This window comes from Macaca thibetana, chromosome 6 (genome assembly GCF_024542745.1).
Source record: "Macaca thibetana thibetana isolate TM-01 chromosome 6, ASM2454274v1, whole genome shotgun sequence".
Taxonomy (NCBI): domain Eukaryota; kingdom Metazoa; phylum Chordata; class Mammalia; order Primates; family Cercopithecidae; genus Macaca; species Macaca thibetana.
Genome location: NC_065583.1, coordinates 54,449,449 through 54,470,937, shown reverse-complemented (window position 1 = coordinate 54,470,937; position 21,489 = coordinate 54,449,449). Strand labels below are relative to the sequence as shown.

The 21,489-nt window shown below is 38.5% G+C and overlaps 2 protein-coding genes and 1 pseudogene across 2 annotated transcripts in view; 1 reads left to right on the top strand and 2 right to left on the bottom strand.

Annotated features, from left to right (window-relative positions):
* Positions 1 to 21,489, bottom strand: part of C6H5orf63 (chromosome 6 C5orf63 homolog) — a 471,154-nt gene that overhangs the window by 95,742 nt on the left and 353,923 nt on the right. The window lies entirely within an intron of this gene.
* Positions 1 to 21,489, top strand: part of MEGF10 (multiple EGF like domains 10) — a 396,429-nt gene that overhangs the window by 73,920 nt on the left and 301,020 nt on the right. The window lies entirely within an intron of this gene.
* Positions 16,508 to 21,489, bottom strand: part of LOC126957008 (RNA-binding protein 15-like) — a 66,400-nt pseudogene continuing 61,418 nt past the window's right edge.

Genomic DNA, 21,489 nt, shown 5'->3' with positions numbered 1-21,489 from the left:
TTGTCATGAAATCTTTGCCTGTGCTTATGTCCTAAATGGTATTGCCTAGGTTTTCTTGTAGGGTTTTTATGGTTTTGGATTTTACATTTAAGTCTTTAATCCATCTTGAGTTTATTTTTGTATGTGGTGTAAGGAAGGGGTCCAGTTTCAATTTTCTGCATATGGCTAGCCAGTTCTCCCAGCATCATTTATTAAAGAGGGAATCCTTTCCCATCACTTTTGTCAGGTTTGTCAAAGATCAGATGGTTGTAGGTATGTGGTCTTATTTCTGGGCTCTCTATTCTGTTCCATTGCTCAATGTGTCTGGTCTTGTACTAGTACCATGCTGTTTTGGTTACTGTAGCTATGTAGCATAGGTTGAATTCGGTGAGCATGATGCCTCCAGATTTGCACTTTTTTAGTTCTTCCTATCCATGAGCATTGAATGTTTTCCCATTTGTTTGTGTCATCCCTGATTTCTTTGAGCAGTGTTTTGTAGTTCTCCTTGAAGAGGTTCTTCATTTCCCTTGTTAGCTGTATTCATATATATTTTATTCTTTTTGTGGCAGTTGTACGTCGGACTTTATTCATGATTTGACTCTCTGCTTGCCCATTGTTGGTGTGTAGGAATGCTAGCGATTTTCGTACATTGATTTTGTATCCTGAGACTTTGCTGAAGTTGCTTATCAGCTTAAGAAGCTTTTGGGCTGAGGCCAGGCATGGTGGCTCATGCCTATAATCCCAGCACTTTGGGAGGCCGAGGTGGGCAGATCATCTGGGGTCCGGAGTTTGAGACCAGTCTGGCTAACATAGTGAAACCCTGTGTCTACTAAAAATACAAAAATTAGCCAGGCGTGATGGTGTGTGCCTGTAATCCCAGCTACTTGGGAGGCTGAGGCAGGAGAATCACTTAAACATGGGAGATGGAGGTTGCAGTGAGATAAGATAGTGCCACTGCACTTCAGCCTGGGTGACATAGCAAGAGTCCATCTCAAAAAAAAAAAAAAAAAAAAAAAAATCTTTTGGGTTGAGACAGTGGGGTTTTCTAGATAAAGAATCATGTCATCTTCAAAACCATAGTTTGACTTTCTCTCTTCCTATTTGAATACCCTTTATTTCTTTCTCTTGCCTGATTGCTATGGCCAGAACTTCCAAACTATGTTGAATAGGAGGGGTGAGAGAGGGCAACCTTGTCTTGTGCCAGTTCTCAAGGAGAATGCTTCCAGATTTTGCCCATTCAGTATGATATTGGCTGTGGGTTTGTTACAGATGACCCTTGTTACTTTGAAGTATGTTCCTTCAATACCTAGATTATTGAGAGTTTTTAATTTGAAGCAATGTTGGATTTTATCAAAGGCCTTTTCTGCTTCTATTGAGATAATCATGTGGTTTTTATCTTTAGTTCTGTTTATGTGATGAATCATATTTATTGATTTGCATATGTTGAACCAGCCTGGCATCCCAGGGATGAAGTCTACTTGATCGTGGTGGATAAGCTTTTTGCTGTTAGCCAATATTTTTTGAGGATTTTTGCATTAATATTCATCAAGGATATTGGCCAGAAGTATTCTTTTTTTGTTGTATCTATACCAGGTTTTGGTATCAGGATGATGCTGGTGTCATGGAATATGTTAGGGAGGAGTCCCTCCTTTTAAATTTTTTAGAATAGTTTCAGTAGGAATGGTACCAGCTCTTCTTTGTACCTTGAGTAGAATTTAGCTGTGAATCCTTCTGGTCGTGGGCTTTGTTTTTGGTTGGCTGGTAGGCTATTTTTTACTGACTCAATTTCAGAACTCATTATTGGTCTATTCAGGGATTCAATTTCTTCCTCTTTCAGTCTTGGGAGAGTGTATGTGTCCAGGAATGTATCCATTTCTTCTGTATTTTCTAGTTTCTGTGCATAGAGGTGCTTATAGTATTGATGGCTGTGTGTATTTCTGTGGGATCAGTGGTGATATCCCCCTTATCATTTCTGAATATATTTATTTGAATCTTCTCTGTTTTTTTCTTTATTAGTCTAGCTACTGGTCTTTCTATTTTATTAATTTTTTCAAAAAACCAGCTCCTAGATTTGTTGATTTTTTGAAGCGTTTTTCATATCTCTATCTCCTTCAGTTTAGCTCTGAACTTGTCTTCTGCTAGCTTTGGGGTTTATTTGCTCTTGAATCTCTAGTTTTTTTTTTTTTTTTGAGATGGAGTTTCACTCTTGTTGCCCAGGGTGGAGTGCAATGGCACAATCTCAGCTCATTGCAACCTCTGCCCCCTGGGTTCAAGTGATTCTCCTTCCTCAGCCTCCCGAGTAGCTGGGATTACAGGCATGTGCCACCACACCTGCTATTTTTTTTTTTTTTTTTTGTATTTTTAGTAGAGATGGTGTTTCTCCATGTTAGTCAGGCTGGTCTTGAACTCCTCACCTCAGGTGATTTGCCCACCTTGTCCTCTGAAATGGAGTCTTGCTCTGTTGCCAGGTTGGAGTGCAGTGGCATGATCTCAGTTCACTGCAATCTCTGCTTCCTGGGTTCAAGTCATTCTCCTGCCTCAACCTCCTGAGTAGCTGGGATTACAGGTGTGGAACACCACACCCAGCTAATTTTTGTATTTTTAGTAAAGATGGAGTTTCACCATGTTGACCAGGATGATCTCGATCTCCTGACCTTGTGATCCACCTGCTTTGACCTCCCAAAGTGCTGGGATTACAGGTGTGAGCCACTGCATCCAGCTGATTCTCTAGTTCTTGTAGTTGTGGTGTTAGCTTAACTTGAGGTCTTTCTAGCTCTTCAATGTGGGCATTTTAGTGCTATAAATTTTCCTCTTAACACTGCTTTAGCTGCACCTGAGATTCTGGTATGTTGTATCTTTGTTCTCATTAGTTTCAAAGAACTTCTTGATTTCTGCCCTAATTTTGTTATTTACCTAAAAGTTATTCAGGAGCAGGTTGTTCAATTTCCATGTACTTGTATGGCTTTTAGTGAATTTCTTAATCTTGAGTTCTAATTTGATTGTGCTGTGATCCAAGAGGCTGTTTGTTATAATTTTAGTTATTTTGCATTTGCTGAGGAGCATTTTACTTCTGATTATGTGATCAATTTTAGAGTAAGTGTTATGTGGCAATAAGAAGAATGTATATTGTGTTGTTTTGGGGTGGAGAGTTGTGTAGATATCTATCAGGTCCACTTGATCCCAAGCTGAGTTCAGACCCTGAATATCTTTGTTAATTTTCTGTCTTGATGATCTGTCTCATATAGTCAGTGGGTGATAAAGCCTCCCACTGTTTTTGCATTGGAGTCTGTCTCTTTGAAGGTCTGTAAGAACTTGCTTTATGAATCTTTGTGCTCCTGTATTGGGTGCGTACATATTTAGGATAGTTAGTTGTTGTTGAATTGAACTGTTCACCACTATGTAATGCCCTTCTTTGTCTTTTTTGATCTTTGTTGGTTTAAAGTCTGTTTTGTCAGAAACTAGGATTGCAACTCCTGCCTTTTTCTGTTTTGCATTTGCTTGGTACACTTTTCTCCACCACTTTATTTTGAACCTATGTGTGTCTTTGCATGTGAAATGGGTCTCTTGAAGACAGCATGCCAATGGGTCTTGGTTCTTTATCCAACTTGCCACTCTGTGTCTTTTAATTGGGGCATTTAGTCCATTTAAGGCTAGTATTGTTATGTGTGGATTTGATGCTGTCATGATGTTAGCTGATTATTTTGCAGATTTGTTTATGTGGTTGCTTCATAGTGTCACTGGTCTGTGTGCTTCAGTGTGTTTTGTAGTGGCTGGTAATGGTCTTTCCTTTCTGTATTTAGTGCTTCCTTCCGGAGCTCTTGTAATGCAGGTCAGGTGGTAAAGAATTCCCTCAACATTTCCTTGTTTGAAAAGAATCTTATTGCTCCTTCCTTATGAAACTTAGTTTGGCCAGATACGAAATTCTTGGTTGGAAATTCTTTTCTTTAAGAGTGTTGAATATTAGCCTCCGATCTCTTCTGGCTTGTAGGGTTTCCGTGGAGAGGTCTGCTGTTAGTCTGATGGGCTTCCCTTTGTAGGTGACCTGGCCTCTGACTCTGGCTGCCCTTAATATTTTTTCTTTCATTTTGACATTGAAGAATCTGATAATTATGTGTCTTGGGGATAGTCTTCTCATGGAGTATCTTACTGGGGTTCTCTGCATTTCCTGAATTTAAATGTTGGCCTGTCTTCTAGGTTGGGGAATTTGTCCTGGATGATATCACGAAGTATGTTTTCCAAACTGGTTCCATTTTCCCTGTCTCTTTCAGGTACCCAAATTAGTCATAGATTTGGTCTTTTAACATAATCCCATATTTATTGGAGGTTTTGTTCATTCCTTTTCATTCTTTTTTCTCTATCCTTGTCTGCCTGTCTTATTTCAGAAAGATAGTCTTCAAACTCTGAGATTCTTTCTTCTGCTTGGTGTATTCTACTTGTGATTGCATTGTGAAGTTCTTGTAGTATGTTTTTCAGCTCTATCAGGTTGGTTGTATTCCTCCCTAAACTGGCTATTTTGACTGTCAGCTCCTGCATTGTTTTACCATGATTCATAGCTTCTTTGCACTGGGTTGCAATGTGTTCCTTTAGCTCAGCAAAGTTTGTTTTTATCCACATTCTGAAGCCTAATGCTGTCATTTTAGTCATCTCAGCCTCAACCCAGTTCTGAGTCCTTGCTGGAGAGGTATTGTGGTCATTTGGGGGAAAAGAAGGGCACTGGTGTTTTGAGTTTTCATGGTTTTTGCACTGATTCTTTCTCATCTTTGTGGGCTTATCTACCTTTGATCTTTGAAGTTGCTGACCTTTAGATGGGGTTTTTGTGTGTGTTCTGTTGTTGTTGTTTTCTGTTTGTTTTTTCTTTTAACAGTCTGGCTACTCTTCCATAGGGCTGCTGCAGTTTGCTGGGGGTCTGCTCCAGACCCTGGTCATCTTAGTTTTTCCCATACCAGGAGGTATCACCAGTGAAGGCTGTGAAACAGTAGAGATGGTGGGTTGCCCTTTTCCCTGGAAGCTCCATCCCAGGGGGATACTGACCTGTTGCCAGCTGGAAGGGCACCTGTAGGAGGTGGCTGGGGACCCCAGTTGGGAGGTCTCACCTTTTCAGGAGGAACAGGATCAAGGACCCACTTAAAGAAGCAGTATGGCTACTTCAGGGTAGAGCAGCTGTGCTGTGTTGGGGATCCCTTCAGTCCCTGATCAGTTTGGGCTCTCCAGGACCCACAGGCTGGACAAGCTGAGATGCCTGAATAGCCAAGGTGGCAACCTGCCCTGTTCCCCTGGGCACTCCAATCCAGGGAGACATTAGAACTGTATAGAACACAGGTGGTGGTGGCTGGAGGCCCTGGCTGGGAGGAGCTGCCCTATGAGGAGGAATAGGTTAGGGTCCTGCTTAAAGAAGTAGTCTGGCCATGCCTGGACAAAATAGCCATGCTGTGCCGGGGAACACCATCTGCTCCCTTTGGCTTGGACTCTCCAAAGCATGCAGGCTGGAATGGCTGAGTCCTTCAAACAACCAAGGTGGCCGCCCGTCCCCACTCCCCTCCCAAATATGCGCATGCACGCGCACACACACACACACACACACACACACACACACACACACACACAGCATCTCAGTTAGAGATCAGAGTTCTGTTCATGGAATACAGGCTGGGTGGCTGGAGTCCCTGGCTAGGAGGTTGGGCCCAGTAAGGAAGAATGGATCAGGGTCCTGCTTCAAGAAGCAGTCTGGCCACATTCTGGTAAAGCAGCTGTACTGTGCTTGTGGGGACCCTTTCTCGTCTGGACTGTTTGGATTTTCCAAAGACCTTAGTCTGGAACAGCTGAGTTGGCCAAACAGCAGAGATGGCAGCCCACCCCTCCTGCTGGGGGCTCCATCCCTTCTCAGGCAGGCTCCACCATGTTGCTGGTCACTGGCTGTAATTCCAAGCCAGTGGGTCTTTATCTTGTGAGGTGCCATGGAAATGGGGCCTGCAGACTGATGTTGCTTGGCTCCCTGGATTCAGCCCCCTTCCTAAGGGTATGCATGACCTCCCACCTTGTCTGAGCTGCAGATACCCTTGCTAGCGATCCCAGGGCTGGAGTATGTAAAGCTCCTGGGTCTCTCTGTGCATGCTTGAGAAGCTGCTATGCCGAGACTTCATATGGCTCTGTGTGCGGGACTCAAGGCCCTAGTGGGGTGGGCACATGAGGGGTCCTGATCCGTGGGTTGCAAAGATCGTGGGAGAAGCATGGGTTCTGGGGGTCACATAATCACTCACCACTTCCCTTGGCTGGGGGTGGGGGTTCCCTTGGTGCCATAGCCCCACCCTGCTTTACTTCTTTCTTTGTGGGTTGTTTCCCTGATTAGTCCCAATGTGGGTACCTGGATATTTTGGTTGAAGGGGTTGAAGGTGCCGTATTCACTTGGCCCTTTCGTTCCTCTCCATGAGTGCCATGGACCTCAGCTGCTTCTAATCGGCCATCTTGGCCTTATCTCCCACTTATTTTCTCATTTTTTTATTGTTTAGTTCATTTTAGTTTTAAGAGTTCTTTGTATATTTTGGATAACAGGTCCTTATCAGATATGTCTTGCAAATACTTCCTCCTAGTCTGTGGCTTTTCTTTGTATTCTCTTGACAGTGTCTTTCCCAGAGCAGTTTTTAATTTTAATGAAGTCCAGTTTAGTAATTATTTATTTCATGAATTGTGCCTTTGGTCTTGTATCTCCTGTATTTCAGGAGTTTTTGTAGTGTTGCATTCACATATAGGTTTGTGATCCATTTTGTGTTAACTTTTGTGAAGGGTGTAGAAATCTGTGTCTAGATTCTTTTTTTTTTTTTTTTTTGCGTGTGATGTCCAGTTGTTCCAGCACCATTTGTGGAAAGATAATATCTCTTCTCCAGTGAATGCCTTGCTCCTTTGTCAAAAATCAGTTGACTGTCTATATTCATGCGGTTCTATTTCTGGGCTCTCTATTCTGTTTCATTGATCCGTCTGTTCTTTCTTCAGTACCACAGTGTCTTGATTACTGTTAGATTTAGTCTTAAAGTTGGGTAATGCCAGTCTAGCAACTTTGTTCTCTTCAATATTGTGTTGGCTATTCTAGGTCTTTTGCCTCTCTATATAAACTTTAAAATCAGATTGTCAAACTTGCTGGCATTTTGATTGGTATTGCATTGAATCTATAGATCAAGTTGGGAAGATCTGACTTCATTTTTGTTTAATTTGCATTTCTATGAGTACTCATTAAGTAGAATACCTTTTCATGTGCTTCTTAGTCTTTTGGTTTTCTTTCTTGTAAATTACTTAGCCATGTCCTTTGCCCATTTTATTCTGGAGAGCCTATCTTTTTCTAGTTGCTTTGCAGGATTTCTATTCTGTATATTAGTCCCTCATTAATTTCACATTTTGCAAATATCTTCCACCAATTTTAGTCTGTTAACTCTATTCATCATTTTGTTCATTGACTAGAGATTCTTAGTTTTACTTTAATCAAATTGATAAATTTTTTACTTTATGGTTTGTATCTTTGGGTTTTGTTTAAAAAGTTCTTTTTTTCTTATAAGTTACAAAGATATTTTCCTACATTTTCTCCTATTAGCCTGATAGTTTTATTTTTACATTTAGAGTTTTAATACCCCTGGTGACCACTTTTGGTCGAAAAATCACTGTAGTTTTCTTCACGTACTGATTCAGTTTTCCAGTACTGACTCCAAAATAATGAATTCTTTCCCATTTGATTTATGGTGCCACCTAAATTGGAAATAAAATAAGAGTCTCTCTAGATCTGACTCTGCGCAGATCTGTGTCTGATGCTGAGCATTCCATCTGGTTGCTTTGGCCTATATGCCTGTTCTTGAAGTCCATACCACACTTTTCTTTTATAACAATGGCTTCATTGTACATCTGATGATGTACTTGTAGAAAAATACTTGTATGGCAAGTTTTTTTCTTAAGTCTTCTTTTTCATCATTTATCTAAATATTTGTGGACATTTGTTCTCCTATAACATTTTAAAATTATATTTATCAATTCCTCAAAAAATGCAACTGACATTTTGATTGGTATTGCATTGAATTTGTAGATCAATTTGGAGATAATTATCATCTTTATAATATTTAGTCATCTCATCCAATAATATGAATTGTCTTTTTATTTGTTAGGTTATCTTTATATTCTTCATTGTAGTTTTATTTTTTCTCCATAGTAGTCTTGCGTTGTCCTGGTTAAATTAATTCCTAGATACTATATAGTTTTAAATTGTGAGTGGTAGTTTATCTTTCAAATTTTCTAACATGTCTTTTGTGATTTTGTAGGTTTTAAATTTTTACATTAAGTGTTTATCTGGCATCCATGCTGAACTATCTGAATAGTTACAGTAATTATTTTATTCATTCTTGTAGATTTTTATAGGTAGATGATCACGTTTACCCGAAATCTTGTATTATTTCTTTCAATTTGTACACTTTGTACTTATTTTCTCTATATATTGGTCATGACCTCTAGAGTTACAATAAGCGGTAGTGGTAACCAGGCACTTTCCTGTTGTGTTCCCAACCTTAAAAGGAATACACCTAAAGTTCCTCCAGTAAGAATTGTGGATGATATTCTGGGAAGATGGCCATATAACTTTGACTCTCTCCATATTGCCTCATAAAAATAGATAGAGGAACAGTAACATCTAAACTAAGGACTCATGACGATATCTAAAATACAACTAGATGACAAGGTATTGTGATAACCCTCTAAATAGTGGGGACAAACCACTGTCGTATCCCAGCCCTGTGTATCAGAATCTGAGTAGGACAAAGTGGAGGAAAGGCAACTGAGTTTCTAATGGTCCTATGAATAGGAAAAGCCTCAAATTGCCATGATGTACTCATTGGAAAGCATAGTGAGGCAAGAAGGGAAGAGAAGCTAAAACTGGGGCTGGGAGAGGGTAATGTTCTACAAGGTTCAGTTTGTAAGAGAATGCAAGCGTGCTATAATTGCAATAAAGTCTGACTATTCTGGAGCTACCTGGGTTTATAAACTCTTGAAATTAATAAATAGAAGTTTCCTTTAAAAACAAAACTCCACTCTTAGAAGAAACTGAAGCAAGTATAGTATAAATCAAGCTGAACAAAAACAGTAGGGACAAAAAGAAAGGGTCCAGATAAAAGTGAAGGAAGCAAAGAAGGCAAATCTCAGAACATGTAGCCACAAAGATACAAAGTTCATTCTAGTTAGAGCACAAAGCACAGAGGTAGTGCTAGCTAGAGGTATAGTCACATCTTATACAAAATTATAAAAAGAAAAGAATAAGGAGCAGAATAACCTCTCTACAGACAGTGAAAGAATGCCAATAAAGATGAAAATAAATTAAAATTTCTACCTAATATTTAAAATGAAGATATAGAAATTTAAAAAATTACAAGACTTAAACAACAACATAAAGCAGAATGAGAGACACTAAAGATGTGGTCATTGAGAAAAAATGCCTTGAAAAGAGGGATGACTCAGTAAAGAGTTAGAAATATAAAATTTAAAAATCATTATAGAAATAAAGAAGGCAACTGGATACAACTGATAATGTCTTAAGTAAAAGGTGGAAAGGATGAAAGTTTTGTAAATAAAAAAGACATGAAAAGGGAGAGAATAATGATATAAGAGAAAGAGATAAGCATAGAATGTAGGCAAAGGAGATCCACAATACAAACAAAAGGAGCCCCTGGAGAAGCCAATGAAAGAGAATATATACTAAACACTATGACTGAAGAAAACTTTTCCAAACTAAAAAACAATTTGAAAGCATATATTGAAAAGATCCACTGTGTTCCTGGGAAAAGTTAAAACCAAGATATAGTCTAGTAAAACGATTGGACTTTCTTTTTAAAAAGAGAGAAAATACATCCTTTGGGCATCTAAGACAAAAAAAAAGTCATTAATAAGGGGAAAGCCAGATTGTCACCAGACTTTATGATAGTAATGTTTTATGCCAGGAGATATGAGAATAATAAATGTAATAATTTCATGGGGGAAAAGGTGAACCATGAACTTCAAATAAAAGCAAACTGATCAAAAGTAAAGGCTGCTAAGTGCTATCAGCATACAAGAGAAGTCAAGTGGAAAAAAAATTAGAATATGGAAGACCTAAACAACAACAAATAATACATAGCCATGCACCATTTAATGACAGGGATCTAGTTTGAGAAACACATCATTAGGCAATTTTGTCATGTTGCAAGCATCATAGAGTATACTTACACAAACCTAGATGGTATAGCTTACTACTTACTCAGGATATATGGTATAGCCTATTGCTCCTAGGCTACAAACATGTTCATGTTCATGTTATTGTACTGAATACTGTAGGCAATTATAATGGTAAGTATTTGTGTATCTAAACATAGAAAAGACACCATAAAAATACAGTATTATAATCTTATGGGACCACTATCAAATAGACTGTCCACTGTTGACCTAAATGTCATTATGACCTAAATGTTATGCATGTGGTGCATGACTATAATTCTATAGATGCATTGAACCCTGAACACCGAAAGCAGAGACTTCATAATCTCTTTAAGTATTTGTGAAACATTCATAAAAATTGACCTTATCTTAAATTACAAAAAAACCTTAATAAATTCTAAAGGAAAGAAATAAAACACATTTTCTGAGCTTGATATAATATAAATTAATAACAAAATATTAAAAGAGCTCTTAAATTTGAAAATTTAAAACATGTTCTTAAAGAATTTGGGGTTTTAAAGGAAAATGTAATATAAAATTCAAAGTTTTGAAAATCATGAAAATGAAAACATATTAGAGCTATGGGATATGATTAAAGCAATTATCAGGAAAATATTTATAGCATTAAGTGTCTATTGCAGTAATAATTAAAAAATGAGAATACGAGTTAAATACCAAATGCAAACAGCTAGAAAAAGAACAATGTATTTCATAATAAAGCAGCGGGAAAATTAATAAAGACCAAAGCAGAAATTAATGAGATAAAATTAAAGCAGTGGAATTAACAAATACCCCAAAGTTGCCATTAAAAAAATCAGAGAGTAGATACTCATTAGTTAATGTAATGAAGGGAAAAAAAGAGAAAGGACAAATACATAAAATTAGAAATGACAAGAGAGCAATAAGGATGAAAAGGGAAGTTTTTATAATCATAAGGCCATTTTGCCCAAATCTTTGCAAAACAAAGACAAATACTAGGCTGAGCACAGTGGCTCATGCGTGTAACACCAAGTGGGAGAACCACTTGAGGCCAAGAGTTTGAGACCAGCCTGGGCAACATAACGAGACCCTGTTTCTAAAAAAAGTAAAAAAAAATTAGCTGAGTGTGGTGGCACATGCCTGTGGCCCTAGCCACATAGGAGGCAGAGATGGGAGGATCACTTGAACCTAAAGATTTAAGGTACAGTGAGCCATGACCTTGCCACTGCACTCTAGCCTGGGTGACAGAGCAAGACCCTGTCTCTAAAATAACACATATATAATATGTAAATGCATGTTATATATATTATATATATAAATTAAATATTATATAAATATCAAAGTGAAGTGGATAATTTTTAAAGATAAATATGTTTTCAAAATTGACAGAGACAGAAAGTCTATACTGATCAATATCATAGAAGAAATATAAATATCAAAAAGTAATTAATGAGTTTCCCCACAATAAAAAGCACCACTCTCAGATGTTTGCGTAGGAGAATTCTGTCAAACCTTGAAAATCGTCTCATCATAATACTACTTACATTATTGCTGAGAACAGAAAATAAAACTTCTGAATTTGCTTTATGAATTGAGTATGACATTGATCTCAAAACTTGAGACAGTTTGCACCAATAAAACAAAAAACAAATCCCACACCAATCTCACTTATGGGCATTGATGCAAACATCTTAAAAGATCAGCAAAGAAAACCCAACAGAATGTTAAAAAAAACCTTACTCATTACTTAGGGGAATTGTATTCCCCTTAGGGGAATATAAAGGTGATTTAATCCAAGGAAATAAGTCAATGTAATTCATCATATTAATAAAGATGAGAAAAAAGTTACTATTGTATCCATAGATGGAGAAGAGACCTTTAATAATGTCATCAGTTATGTTGAAAAGACTTAAAAAAAAGAGACTTATTGGATATTTCCTCTCATAGTTTCCTGAGGCTGCTGGAACAAATTATCATAAAATTGGTGGCTTAAAATAACAAATCTAGTTTTTCATAGTTTTGGAGACCAGAGGTTTTTTTTTCTTTATAAAAAGTAGTTCAAAATGGGTCTCACTGGGCCAAAACAAAGGTGTTGGCCAGTCTGCAGTGCCTCTGGAGGCTCCAGGGCAGAATCTGTTTCTCGCCTCTTCCACCTTTTGGCATTCCTTGGCTTGTGGCTGCATCTACCCAGTCTATGCTACCATGGACACATTGTCTTTTTCTTCTTTGCATATGTAAAATCTCCCTCTGTCTTCCTCTCATGTGATTGCATTTAGGGCTCTTTCACATAATTGAGGATAATCTTTCCATCTCAAAATCCTTAATTTAATCATGTCTGCAAAGCCTTTGACATATGAGGTAACATTTACAGGTTTTAGGAAATAGGACCTGATATTGGAGGCCATTATTTGGCCTACTGCACTTCCTCTATGATAGATATAATTCAGCCCCAAACCTAGCATCCTTAATAAGGAGACACTGAAAACTTTCCCACTAAAGTCAGGTACTAGAAAGGGACCAATTTCTACTCTTATATGACATTATTTTGAAGCTATTGACCGTTGTAATTAGATAAGAGAAAGCAACTGGAGGATACAGTAATTGGAAGTGAAGAGATATTTTCAGATGGCATGATTAAATATCTGGAAAATCCAAAACAATTGATAAAAACTTATCTCAAATAAAACAAATAGTAATGTAGCAGCTTACAAAATTAATATTTAAAAATCAATTGCTTTCATAATATGAACAAAAGCCATTACAAAATGTAATGGAAGAGGATCCTCTCATTTATGATATAACAAAGAAAGTAAGTGCCAAGTTATAAGCTCAATTATAAATATCCTAATCCTACATGAGAAAAATACACTTGAAAATTACAAAAGTTGATTGCCACAAATGAAAAAATGTACCTTGTTCTTGGACAGAAAAACTCAACATCATAAAAAATAACATTCTCCCTGTTTTAATTTATAAACTTGTGAAATACCCAATAAGAATATAATCAGATTTCGTCCCCACAACCCCCAAATAGACAAGCTGATTATAAAATTTACCTGAAAGGACATCAAGCAAGAATAATCAAACACTCTGAAAAAGAAGAGCAATCAAGTGAGAGTGGGAGGAGGGAGGAGTTTCTTTTTTTTTTTTTCCAATTATTTTGAGAGTTTATTTTTCATCCAAGTGTCTAATCAATTGTCTTTAAAAATAAAAGACATATAAAATAAAAGTTTAAAAACATTGCTAAATAAAGTAAATGAATCTGGTTGAAAGCTTTGACAGAATATTCGTAGCATCACTGTAATCTTTTCATCATAATTGTATTCATTTATAGCTAGTACTCATCCTATCATTTTATCAATTTTTTTGTTTGTTTTTTGAGACGGAGTCTCGCTCTGTCACCCAGGTTGAAGTGCAGTGGCGTGATCTCCTCTCACTGCAAACTCCGCCTCCCAGGTTCATACCATTCTCCTGCCTCAGCCTCCCGAATAGCTGGGACTACAGGGGCCCGCCACCACACCTGGCTAAGTTTTTGTATTTTTAGTAGAGACGGGGTTTCACCGTGTTAGCCAGGATGCTCTCGAACTCCTGACCTCGTGATCCGCCCGCCTCAGCCTAAGTGGGAAGAGTTTCTTTTACCAAAAATTAAAATATACCATAAACTCTTTATAATTAACATAATTTGGTATTGACACACAAATAGGCAGACAGACTAATGGTACAAAAAATAGAAAAATGAGAAATAAAGTAGAAGTGCATTTGGAAATTTAGTATACAATAAAGACAGCTTCTCAAATCAGTAAAAAAAAAGATACACTTTAAAAAATAAGTATTTTCAAAAACATAGGAAGGATTGTGGTTACTTTAGAAAGATTAGTACAGTTAGGAAAAATTCCACACAATATGTATCAATGGAATTCAGCTGATCAAACTTAAAATATTATTCCTTGGGGTAGGTAATCGTTCTATTGTGTTGTTCACTTTAAACTAGAGTGATAAAGTTTTTTAATAAGTGGAATTGGGATGTTGTATAGCTGGCGTTGGCCTGGTAAATGTTTAATACACATGTATGTGCATACATATATGTGCATATGTATGTATAGTATAAATTTTACTGATGTAAAGGATGTTTAGCAAGCAGTTTAAAAATAATAATAAAATATACAATTCTTTCTATTACAAATTCTAAATGATTCATAAATTCTCACAGAATGCTTTTCTTGATTTTTGCTGAACTTTTCTATCCATAACCAATTTATGGTTGTAATTGATAAGTTACATGAATGTCACATAAATTGTCACATGAATGTCAGCTGATATTTTCATTTAACATATCAGATAGAGTAAAATGACAGACATTGAATCTTGACTTATTTATCAATGATGTGACTTCCTTGCTGCATTGGATAATACTTTTTAAATATTGGGAGATTATTTGCCATTTTTTTGTGCTATTCACAATGTAACAGCTACAAATATGATACAATTAAAAATGTTAATAGTATACTTTATTTTTTATTTCAATATGTTTTTGGGGAACAGGTAGTGTTTGGTTACATGAATAAGTCATTTAGTGGTGATTTCTGAGATTTTGGTGCACCCATTACTCATCATTCGAGCAGTATACACTGCACCATATTTGTAGTCTTTTATCCCTCACTCCCTCCCACCCTTTTCCCCCTGAGTCCCCAAAGTCCATTGTGTCATTCTTATGCCTTTGCATCCTCTTAGCTTAGCTCCCACTTATGAGTGGGAGCACATGATGTTTGATTTTCCATTCCCGAGTTACTTCACTTAGAATAATAGTCTCCAATCTCATCCAGGTTGCTGTGAATGCCATTAATTCATTCCTTTTTATGGCTGAGTAGTATTCCATTTTTTATATATATATACACACACACACACACACACACACACACACACACATACACATACACATACATACACACACACCACAGTTTCTTTATCCACTTGTTGATTGATAGGCATTTGGGCTGGTTCTATATTTTTGCAATTATGAATTGTGCTGCTATAAACATGTGTGTGCAAGTATCTTTTTCAAATAATGACTTTTTTTCCTCTGGGTAGATAACCAGTAGTGGGATTGCTGGATCAAATGGTAGTTCTACAAGGTCTCCACACTGTTCTCCACACTGTTTCCTGTAGTGGTTGTACTAGTTTTCATTCCCACTAGCAGTGTAGAAGTGTTCCCTTTTCACCGCATCCACGCCAGCATCTATTTTTTTTTTTTTTTTTTATGGCCATTCTTGTGGGAGTAAGGTGATAGTGCATTGTGGTTTTGATTTGCATTTCCCTGATCATTAGTGACGTTGAGCACTTTTTCTTATGTTTGTTGGCCATTTGTTTTTGTTTTTTTTTTTTTTTTTTTTTGAGACGGAGTCTCGCTCTGTCGCCCAGCCCAGGCTGGAGTGCAGTGTTCTTGTTTTGAGAACTGTCTATTCATGTCCTTAGCCTACTTTTTGATGGGATTGTTTTTTTCTTGCTAATTTGTTTGAGTTCCTTGTAGATTCTGGATATTAGTCCTTTGTCAGATGTATAGATTGTGAAGATTTTCTACCACTCTGTAGGTTGTCTGTTTATTCTGCTGACTGTTTCTTTTGCCATACAAAAGCTCTTTAGTTTAATTAAGTCCCACCTATTTATCTTTGTTTTTGTTGCATTTGCATTTGGGTTATTGGTCATGAAATCTTTGCCTAAGCCAACGTTTAGAAGTGTTTTTCTGATGTTATTGTCTAGAATTTTTATGGTTTCAGGTCTCAGATTTAAGTTCTTGATCCATCTTGAGTTGATTTTTGTATAGGGTGAGAGATGAGGAACCTGTTTCATTCTCTTACATGTAGCTTGCCAATTATCCCAGCACCATTTGTTGAATCGGGTGTCCTTTCCCCATTTTATGTTTTTGTTTGCTTTGTCAAAGATCAGTTGGCTGTGAGTATTTGGCTTCATTTTGGGTTCTCTAGTCTGTTCCATTGGTCTATGTGCCTACTTTTTTTTCTTCAAAAGAAACAATTTATTTAGAATAAAACAAAAGCAGCTCAAGTGTGAGTACATGTTTGAGAGACAGCTACTCTGAAGCTGTGTGAGCCATAAAAAAAGGTTTTTTTTTTTTTTTTTTTTTTTTTTTTTTTTTACTCTTCTAGAAATCTTACGTACATAGCATAAAGCAAAGAGGTCATTTTCCCCCCCACTTCAAACACCTGATACAAAACTTTAAGCTGCCATTTTAGTAAAATGCACAAATACTAAACAGATTACCTTTCTTCCATCAGAGGCCCACGTAAATTCCAAAGCCACAATTTCTCTTCAAAAAGGTCCACTAGAGCTTTGAATTCCACATCTTCATCCGCTGTTCAACCAGTTTTGCATGGACAATAATCATGACCAGGTAATCTTCTTTAGATGTAGCCAGTGCCTTGGCAGCGAATCCAGGAATTGTTGGGAGAGCTCACAAGGTGTGAAGGCATGAAGGACCCCGGTGTTTTCCTTGTCTTTGTTGTGCCCCCCTCCCAAGGCTGATCACCTTGGGTACCTGCTTTTGCTTTAAATAGGACACAAGGCACCTAAGCAGTCTCTGAGTAGAAGTGGCAGTGTCCGAGGAAGAGGAGGACCGGCTGTCAGAACTTCCAGGCACGACCAGAAGAATGGCAAAACCATTAGGTCCTGCTACTTTGATGCATCGAGTTACTTCATCCAACTTGGGCTGGTCCAAATGGAGACACTGAGTGATCCTGAGCTGGGCCAGTTTGGTCCTCCACAAGAAGACTGCTAGCCACTTGGAGGTCACTCTGCAACAGCTGCATGTTGGAATGTTGGAAGGAAAGTTGCTGTTCTTCAGTAGTAGCATGCCCTCCCAGGTCAAACAGAGTTTGGAAGGGGTTATGCCACGGGGGCTGTCCCCGCATCCTGTTTCTGGAAAGGGGACTTCAGCTTCCAGGAAGCAGTGTTGGTGGTAGATGCACTCCCATCAGTGTGGTCTTCTTTTTTTCAGAGGGCTTTCCCGTCAGTGGGAGCAGTTGTACGGTGCTTCCTATCCATTCAGCTGAGCCAGAATTTTTATGGTCTCACTTGTCACTCTGGCTCTTCTCCAAACTACTTCATCTGTCTCTGATTGGAGAGGACCTTTCCAAGAGAAGACGGGAAGATGGATCATTGTCACTGTTGTAAGGATCCTGGCTACTGCTCAATTCTGGACTGTGGTCAGGAGAAGGAGCGCAGTGACGTTTTCGTGGGCAGTCACTCTCAGGAGACCTAGCCAGATGCTGTCCTCTGCTCTCCCCAGGCAGCTTTCGCTTACCAGGCTGGTTTCTATTGCTGGGCAGATCTTAATCACCTCTGTCCCTGTCCAACGACCAACCATCCCGCCTGTGATCCAGGCTATCCAGTGGCTCGTAAGCAGGCACAGTAGTAGCTGCAGTCCCAGTGCTGCCTTCTCCAATTGGGGTTGGAGGTGGCACCCAATTGGAGTCAGGATAAAGGTCTCCATCACAATCTCTGTATAATAAGGGTGGTGTCCTATCCTAAGCACCCCTCAAAAGGTCAAGGGACTGATGTCCAAAAGCATCTGTCATCAGCTTATAATGAGTCAAGGGCAGAGGCTGCATATACTGCTGCTGGTAACAACATTTGGTGTCTGCAAAGTCTAAGGTGGTGATCTGGGCCACCAAGTGGGAAGCCCCGCATATGGGTCCAGGCAGCGTGCACTGCATCCAAGCTTTCATACTGGATATACACCCAACTATCACCTTTCTGTAGTCTGTGGGGTGTATGGTGCCAAGTTGGTCAAACTTTCTTGCCAGGGCAGCAAGAGGCATCCAAGGTTTCAGGCCACTCACCCAGAGGCGGGTGGTGTGTGTAGCTTTACCATAACCAATTTTGATAGGATTCCAAATTATAATTTTGCTGAACATTGCTAATTTGGGACATATCTAGGTTCTCAAATTTGAGAAAGCCATAATTACTAGTCTGGCCAAGAGAAGGGCTCTTGATATCTACTTCTGTGATGACTCCAAAGCAATCAAACACCCTTCTTAGGTCACTCTGTTACAGTGGTGTCTAGGTTGCCCAAGAAAAATGTCTGGTTAGTTCTGTGATGATCCTCGGGTGACATCTCATCCAGTTTTCTGAAAGGAGCAGCATCTGCTCCAGCTCCCTCCCTTGGTTTAAGACTGTATGCTGGGTGCACTCTCTCATAGAATGAATAGTCTCGTTTTGTCTCCAGTCTCCAGGCAATGGTGGTGGAGGTGGAGGGGTTAGGTGGCCATGAGCCATCTGCTGCAGCCTAGTCTCTGTATCCCAAAGCTGCACCACCAGGGGAAGGTGATCTCTGGCCCCCACCAACTCCAAGGGAGTGCGGGTGACCACCTACAGAGGCTCCCACCACGCTGGCTGATGGAGGATAAATCTTTGTCTAAAGGGGAGCAGTTGCTGCTCCGGTTCACATGCACTGCTTCTGTCTTCAGAGGCGGGTCAGAGAGCACCAGGCCGCCTCTGAGTGCTTGGCCGCCCATGCGTCCTCTGGGTGTGGGAAGTTTGCAAAGGCTACCAGCTCATCTCCGCTGCCAGAAACTGATAGGTGATTGATTTTGACCCTTACATCCCTGAAGCCTTTGAACTCATGAAACAGGCCATCCTCCACTGTTTCCTCACTCAGCTGGGACAGGAGCTGAGGAGGCGGCCCTGGAGGAAAGTGACTCCACTCCTCTACCCGGGGAGCTGCTGACCAACTCGCCCCCGCCCGAGTAATTTTTGGTGCTGAGAAGCTGTAACTATGCAAGTGGCCACTGTAGCTGCCCCCACCGGTGTCATACTCGCGACTGCTGCCTCGGCTGCTGGACTTGTCCAGGTGGAGACTCTGCTGCCACTATTGGTCTTTCCACTGCTGCTCTCATTGGCCTATGTGCCTATTTTTATACCAGTACCATGCTGTTTTGGTGACTATGGCTTTATAGTATAGTTTGAAGTCAGATAATGTGATGCCTCCAGATTTGTTTCTTTCAGCAGTGTTTTGTAGTTTTCCTTGTAGAGGTCTTTCATCTCCTTTGTTAAGTATATTCCAAAGTGTTATTTATTATTTTTTTTTTATTTTTTGCAGCTATTGTAAAAGGGGTTGAGTTCTTGATTTGATTCTCAGTTTGGTTGTTGTTGGTGTATAGCAGAGCCACTGATTTGTGTACATTAATTTTGTATCCTGAAACTGCTGAATTCATTTATCAGTTCTAGGAGCTTTCTGTTAGAGTCTTTAGGGTTTTCTAGGTATACTATCATATCATCAGCAAACAGCAACAGTTTGACTTCCTCTTCACCAGTTTGGATGCCCTTTATTTCTTTCTCTTGTCTGATTGCTCTGGCTAGGACTTCCAGTACTATGTTGAATAGAAATGGTGAGAGTGGACATCCTTGTCTTATTCCAGTTCTCAGGGGGAATGCTGTCAACTTTTCCCCATTCAGTATTATGTCGGCTGTGGGTTTGTCATAGATAGCTTTTATTACATTAAGGTATGTCCCTTCCTTGCTGATTTTGCTGAGGGTTTTAATCATAAAGGAATGCTAGATTTTGTCAAATGCTTTTACTGCATTGATTGAGATGATAATGTGATTTTTGGTTTTAATTCTTTTTATGTAGTGTATCACATTTATTGACTTGCAAATGTCAAACCATTCCTGGTATGAAACCCACTTGATCATGGTGGATTATCTTTTTAATATGCTGATGGATTTCGTTAGCTAATAGTTTGTTAAGGATTTTTCCATTTATATTCATCAGGAATATTGGTCTGTAGTTTTCTTTTTTTGCTATGTCCTTTCCTGGTTTTGGTATTAGGTTGATACTGGCTTCATAGAATGACTTAAGGAGGATTCCCTGTTTCTCTATCTTGTAGAATAAAGTCAATAGGATTGGTAAAAATTCTTTGAATATCTGAAATAATTCAGCTGTAAATCCGTTTGATGCTGGGCTTTTTTTGTTGGCGATTTTTTAAATTACCATTTCAATCTTGCTGCTTGTTATTGGTCTGTTCAGAGTCTCTATTTCTTCCTGTTTTAATCTAGGGGGATTGTATATTTCCAGGAATTTATCCATCTCTTCTAGGTTTTCTAGTTTATGTGTGTAAAGGTGTTCATAGTAGCCTTGCATAATCTTTTGCTTTTCTTTGGTATCAGTAGTAGTATCTCCTGTTTCATTTCTAGTTGAGTTTATTTGAATCTTCTCTCTTCTTTTCTTGGTTAATCTCACTAGTGGTCTATCAATTTTATGTATCTTTTCAAAGAACCAGGTTTTTGTTTCATTTATCTTATGTATTTTTTGGTTTCAATTTCATTTAATTCTGCTCTGACCTTTGTTATTTATTTTCTTATGCAGGATTTGGGTTTGGTTCGTTCTTGTTTCTCTAGTTCCTTGAGGTGTGACCTTAGATTGTCTATTTGTGCTCTTTCAGACTTTTTGATATAGACATTTAATGCTATGAATTTTCCTCTTAGCAAGGTCTTTGCTGTATTCCAGAGGTTTTGACAGGTTGTGAAACTATTATCATTCAGTTCAAATAATTTTTAAATTTTCCTCTTGATTTTATTGTTGACCCAGTGATCATTCAGGAGCAGGTTATTTAATATCCATGTATTTGCATGGTTTTGAGGGTCCCTTTTGGAGTTGATTTCCAATTTTGTTCCACTGTGGTCTGAGAGAGTACTTGATATAATTTCAATTTTCTTAAATGTATTAAGATTTGTTTTATGGCCTATCATATGGTCTGACATGGAGAATGTTCCATGTGCTGATGAATATAATGTATATTCTACAATTGTTGGGCAGAATGTTCTGTAAATATCTGTTAAGTTCATTTGTTTTAGGGTATAGTTTAAATCCATTTTTTCCTTGTTGACTTTCTGTCTTGATGCCCTGTCTAGTGCTGTCAGTGGAGTATCGAAGTCCCCCACTAATATTGTGTTGCTGTCTATCTCATTTCTTAGGCCTAGTAGTAATTGTTTTATAAAGTTGGGAGCTCCAGTGTTAGGTGGATATATATTTAGAATTGTGATACCTTCCTGTTGGATAAATCCTTTCCTCATTATATAATGTCCCTCTTTATTTTTTTAACTGCCATTGCTTTAAAGTTCATTTTGCCTAATATAAGAATAGCTACTCCTGCTTGCTTTTGATGTCCATTTGCATGAAATGTCTATTTCCATCCCTTTACCTTAACTTTATGTGAGTCCTTATGTGTTAGATGAGTCTCTTAAAGACAGCAGTTACTTGGTTGGTGAATTTTTATCTGTTCTGCCATTCTGTGTTTTTTAACTGGA